This window comes from Hibiscus syriacus, unplaced genomic scaffold (genome assembly GCF_006381635.1).
Source record: "Hibiscus syriacus cultivar Baekdansim isolate YM2019G1 unplaced genomic scaffold, ASM638163v2 tig00111648_pilon, whole genome shotgun sequence".
Lineage (NCBI taxonomy): Eukaryota > Viridiplantae > Streptophyta > Magnoliopsida > Malvales > Malvaceae > Hibiscus > Hibiscus syriacus.
This window is the reverse complement of record NW_024063145.1, coordinates 1,605,357-1,611,811: the sequence shown is the minus strand read 5'-3', so window position 1 is coordinate 1,611,811 and position 6,455 is coordinate 1,605,357. Positions and strand designations below refer to the sequence as shown.

The following is a 6,455-nucleotide window of genomic DNA, read 5'->3' as shown; positions in this document are numbered from 1 at the left end:
TGTTGCATGAACATCGTACCCCAAAGATGATTTGGTGTGCAAAAAATTAAACAACCAAGGCTTTAGAAAGGGACTTGCACTTGTTTCATGGTGGGGCAGTCTAATCTCCTAAAGGCAAAAAAACAGGAGATTTGTAAGATAAGATGGAAACGGTTAGAAGTGGTTCTCCAGCTAGAATGGTTGGTCTCATGTCCTTCCAAGGTTGGTGGGCTGGAGAATGGTCTGGTCTCATGTCCTTCCGAGGTTGCTGACCCACCATACTGAACAGTGTTTTGCCCTCCACCGAACCGACTCATAACAGGCGTACCTCGTCTGTCACAAGCTTCACATCCTTGGATCCTTCAGCCAAATTCCTCTCTAATCATGATCCAACAATCGTAACGCATCCATCTTTTACGGTGCTCTCTCTGGTCCGACAATATCTCTGTCACATGCTTCTGCCAACCAAAAAAAGACATTCAGCACAATCAAAACAATTTCATCGCTCTTTTCATGTTCAAACTTACAATGATTGATTTTTATCAAAGTTTTCAAACATATGTTTCAAATCGAGATGAACTTGTCTAGTTTCAAAGTAGTTCTCAACCTACCAAAAGAATGGTTGATTGCATCACAAGTCACAAAAACCGAACGCAACCGTCGTTCGAAGCACAGAAATTTTATCGAATTTACGTATCACCCAAGATACAGATACAAGCATGGTCCAGAAATTTACCTGTTTTGGCTACGAGAAGAACGTAAGCTCGGAACTTCATTCAAACTACAGTTAGTGGAAACTGGGAAGTCCTACAGGCACACATGATGGACCATCCAGCATTGAAGTTCAAATACCAAAGACTAGAAATAGTGAAAGGTTTTCCAGGAAGAACCTTTCCACAATCATTTTTCTCATGCACTCAAATCGCAAATGATGGCAAAATCGGACATGCATGTGTGAATTCGAACGAAGAAAGAGTGTTGTTCAAGCTTGTTTACGAAGGAAATGAGATGATCATAAAAAGGATCCACAATTCAAATAAATATTGGAAACAAGGGACCAGCTGTTCATTATATCAGTAACAAAAAGTTGAGTTCCACTTGAAGATCTGAATAAAGAAACAATGTTGCAAAATTTTTCAGACAGAAAGGTAAACCGATTTTAAAATATCAATTACTTCATCAAGAACACTAGAATGGTGAATCATCCTAGACCAGAAATGGCTGTTTTGAATCATATATGGAATATAGCACAAATGCCGAATTAGATCACACATGTGCTTCATGTCTTCAAGCATATGACTTGTTTGTAAACCTCACAAAAAAAATTGAAGTCATGTTACAAAGCACAAGAGAAAACATAAATCTTTCCCTTTTATAGATATTATTTCTTATAAAAAATGCTAGAGGAAAAAAATTACAATGTTCTTCCTGTTCTTGAAATTCTATTCAAGCAGCATTCTCTATCTTAACAAACAAGAAGATTCTCTTTCTGCAAATTCAAAGGCCCCAAAATCAACCTAAGGTAAAAGATTGGAAAATGCTCAAACTGTGAGGCTCAGCAGTGGTAGGAATACAATGTTTAACCCCAATGAATGCCCTTTTCCTCCCACCCGACTCTCCCAAAATCTTCTAAAATAAGTAAAACTACTAAAATGTATTTAAAAATCCTACAAATTTTGAAATTTCTAAAGAAATGGAGAAAAAAGTGAAGAAAAATGTCACACTGAGGATGTTTCAACTAGAACCTCATTCAGCACGTCATCCTCACCATTTGCCAATGCAAAAAGATCTGCATCCTTCTCTTCGTCGCTGGAAAAATCGCGCCTCTCGAACTTGTTGTGTGCTGCGATAAATATCAACTTTTGAGCCCTCTCCATGCTTACCCTTGAATGTCCATGCGCAGCCATCCATCTCAACAAAGACCAACTGCATTTGAATCCACATGAAGTTGCATGGAGGAAAATAAGCCTAACTGCAACTTTCCCTAGGAACTTGAACTCGGTAAGATAAGTTTCCCACACAAGCCTACTGCTCTGCGGATTAACAATTTTCATTTTCCCTGTGATCGGATCTCTCTCCTTCATCTGCACGGCTCGTGCATATACAGGATCAAGCCCTTCTGTTCTCCATTTCATAAGTTCCATAAGAGCAATATGAGCTTCCTCCCTGGATACAAGCCTGGTTATAAGCTTATCGACATCCTTTTCTTGCTCAGGTGTCAAACATTTGAATGGGGGAAGGTACTTCCCACTCATGTCCTTAATCAAATACAGTGGATCAAGTATGTAAGCAGCAGCCCAAGCTGGGTGGTAGTTCTTCTTGAACCGCCTTTCAATCACTTTCTCTACTGGACCTTCTGCAATCTGATACTTTGAACACCAATCTTTCACCTTGGTTCTAAGATCATCCCAAAGTGGCAGGCATTGCCCAACAAGTGGTCTTTCGGTCTCGATCTCATAAGCCATTTCTTTGATCAATTTAACCAATGAATGTACTGCTTCTAAGTCATTCCAAAACCCCATATCTCGAATCATCTCTGCAACTTCCCTTGCAACTGGATCCTCCATGGATAACATCTTATATGTTTCATCAAGCAAAACCAACTGAAGTGCCTGAGCTGAGTTGAGTATATTTTCAACCATTGTATACACAGGTCCAAAATTCAAGCTTTCATGATCACGCAAGGGCACTCTCAATAACCTGGCACTCCCACACTCTTGCAACTGATACTTTTGAAAACTACTTCGGATTTGACTCGTATTGTTTATGAAATTTGCGAGCTTCAAGGCATTCTCGGTCACTGTCTTGAACAAAGGAAGCTCCTTGCTGAAGTCCTTAATCAGACTATTAAAACCCTGATACTGACATGAAAGATTAACCATCCAATGATGCCGATTCTCCAAATTCCTCAATGCTTTAGCCTTGAACTTGTCAGCAACAACTCCTGCGCATTGCGGCACAGCATTCCCACAAATTCCCGTTATTGTCTCCCATAACACCTCCTCTGCATATGTCGAAGGAACTGAACCAGTGAGAAAAACTGCTCTTCTATACAAACTAGTCCCATTAGGCAAATTCACGGTCAAGTTCACCAAGCTCTCTTCCCCACTAGGAAAGCTCTTAACTTTCCACCCATCAGTTGCAACCTGAAAGAACATAGCATCTCGAATCCTTGCCTCGGATTCAGCTTTCACTTCCTCGTACTTAACATTCAATCTACTCCCAACAAGCTCCCTCGTTGAAACCGGTGGCAACCCAACCTGATTAGAAAAGCCCTGAACTTTGGATGTTCGAGACTCGAAAATGAAACCGACCCACAACACTCATAAATCCAATCAGCAAGGAAACCAACCGCACACTCAATCTGGAACTTGCTTAAAGTTGGCCCGGATGATGCTTTAGGACTTTTTAGCTTCTTTACACTATCTTCCAACATAGCCAAAGCACCCAAATCCTCTCTCCCTCCAGACAAAACCAAATGTTGCTGGTGTTGTGGTAACAAATTTCCAACAATCGGCGTCACAACCGCCCCTGGCGACGGAGAGTAAGCTAACTCCCCACAGAACCTTGAAGGATCAACAATAGCCAACGGAGTAGCCTGATAAGAACAACCCGAACCTGAACCCGAGGCAACAAGGACCCCGCCAGTGGCAGTTACAGTAACCGAAGATGCACTTCGTTTCCTATTACTTTGAGTTGCGGTTGGAGTTGCCACCGTTGTCGGAGATGGAGAAACAGATGAAATGGGTTTAGCAAGAGAGTTGAAGTTGGGACAACTTCCCCGCTTTAGATGCTCCGAAGCTGTTCTCGAAGGATTGGAAGCTGAGAAAACGGCGTCGCATAAAGAACACCGGAGCTTCACAGCTTTGGGGAGTCCGGTATCGGTGTTATGAACGAGCATGGGCTCGAGATGAACCCAATACCAAGCTCCTTTACCTTTGATAGCCTTGGTCCGAACCATGACTAACCCATCATACCTTTTGAGCAAGGCCTTAGCTGCTAACTCGTCGGCCGAGCCTGAGTCCACCGGGGTGGTTGTTGTATTAGTTGTGGCAGCCATTGCAGAGATTGTTAAAAAGAAAAAGATGGAAGATTTAGCAACACTTTTCTGAGCTTCACTCAAAGATTATACTCTTGTCTGTCTTTGCTGCAGTTGTTGTTTTTGTCATCATTTCCTCCTCTCCTCGTTCCCCTGGATTATAAAAACGACAGCATTTCATGGGTTCTCGCATTTATCCGGGGAAATCAGCCGGCACTGGCCGGATCTTGACTTCCCGGCGACATTCCATGCAGTTTTTGATATTGGGTCTCTGTTTTCTTTAGCAGAAGAAATTTCAAAGCAAAAGAGAGAAAAAGAGAAGTGAAACGGGTAGGGACGCAGGGTAAGGGAGAAATAAAGAGAATACGATAAAGAGGGGAGGGGTTTGAAATGACGAGCCGTCGAGCTGCGCGTGGAGGGGGAAGGGAAGAGAGAGATGTTGATGGCTTGGTGTAAACTGGATCAATGAGGTAAGCCGAGAGTCCAACGTACGAACAGGTGATTGGAGAGTAAATTTCACGCTCCTTAAAGGGTTATAGTTTTGGTATCACTTTCATGTTTGAGCCCTTTAATTTGTTTTCTTTTTTAATTTCATTTCCAACCAATTTCTTTATTTCTCTTTTTCGTTGTTGGGGTCCTTTTTGTCTTTGTCTGCTTCTTTCCCTTTACTTTTTCTTTTAAATTTGATACTAGTTTTCATATTATTTAAGGAAATTTTTTAATAATTGATATTGATTATAAAATAATATATGTTTAGAGTTTTCTTAATCAATAATAATATATACATAAAAATGATTAATGTTGTGTTTGAAAAAAAATACCTCAAATAATTCACTCCACTGATTATTTTTTCAGATTAGGGTATTTGCTATGGTAAATTTAGAAGACGTATAATGTTTTATGCGAGTTAGAAAAGACTTCAAGATTGTTACTCATCTTCCCCATCACTGATCTTTGTTTTGTTTTATAAAGCTGAAGACACATGGCAATTCATACGTCTTCCACCGAATAAATGAAGGCACGTGATACTCTTGGCATTTTCTTGGCACTATAATAATGACTCTAATTCAGGAAATAATATGATAAGTGTCTTATATGAGAAAATCGTTTTTCCCATTATCCTATATGGGTGAGGAAGTCCAATATACACCTACAAATTCATATCTAGAATTTGTAAGGTCCCTAGAGGTATGTATACTAAATGAGGCAAACTTAAAAAATTTTAGGGGATGCAATTAGATTATGCATCGTAAATATAAATAAAATATCTAAAATATATACTAATTAAAATTTTTAGGGAGCGACTGCCCCACCAGCCCCTTCGATCCATCAATGTTTAGAGAGAACAATATTATCTTTCATCATTGAGATCACTCGTAAATTCTATTATTTAAGGGCGTAACTTTTTTATTAATCTGAGGTAAGTACAATGTAGTATATATTTAAAAATAACTCTCAATTATTTGATATTGGATGCTCACACCCCTAGCATTATTGATACTTAAGTTTAGGACCTCAAGAAATAATAACAATTATTTAATCATCGATAGCACTTAGTTCGTATATTTAAGGAGATAAAATTTTAATATTTTGGGATATTTTGTTTATAGTTTTTTGGGGCAACTAAGACAGAGAAGTTCTACAGTGTGACACCTTAATATAAGGCTAAAATAAGACGCTACTGATTTTGTTATTATTTAAATAAAAAAAATCGGTAAAAAATTATTTAAAATATCATTATTTCTACCTAAAACACTAATTTTTTTTTACCATTTATGGTAAAAATGCCCAACAATAATAAAACTATTAGCGCCTAATAATATTTCTGATAATTTTTTACCAATTTTTTATTTAAACAATAAAAAACGGATACCACTTTATTTTAATCTTATATTAAAACGTCACACATGATCTCACCTAAGAAAGAGGGAGAGTTGAGTTAAATTGGGGGTTACTATTGTTGGTGAAGGGTGTCTTATTTTTGTTACAGGTGGTGGCCATAAAAAGGGCAACCTAGGAATTTAATGAATTCCCCAACTTGGCCTTGGACAGGGTTGACCAGACACAGCCAGAACAATGCCTTTGAAAAAGCTCCACCAAACACCATACCTATCCCTATGCAATCAACGCCAAAGCTTTGGGATTTTTCTCTTTCTTTATTTTATTATTTATATTCATCATTTATCTCTCATTTTTTCCCTATCCCTTTAATTATGTTTTCTTTTACCTTTTTGTTATATTAATAAAATTTAAGATTTTTTCCCTTAAGATTTTAAGGTTTCGTCTTAATAAATCCGAATCGATTCACATCGCACATTTAATTTTAGTAGGTGAGTCTCCCAATAGAGATATTTTGCATACACAATGACTCAAACTTGATATATTACTTAAGCGATATCAAACTTATTACCACTTAAATCAATTCAAGTTAGTGGTT

At 38.4% G+C, this 6,455-nt stretch overlaps 1 pseudogene; it reads right to left on the bottom strand.

The window, feature by feature from the left end:
- Positions 1-1,375: 1,375 nt before the first annotated feature.
- Positions 1,376-4,346, bottom strand: LOC120166894 (annotated as a pseudogene).
- Between the last annotated feature and the right edge of the window lie 2,109 nt (positions 4,347-6,455).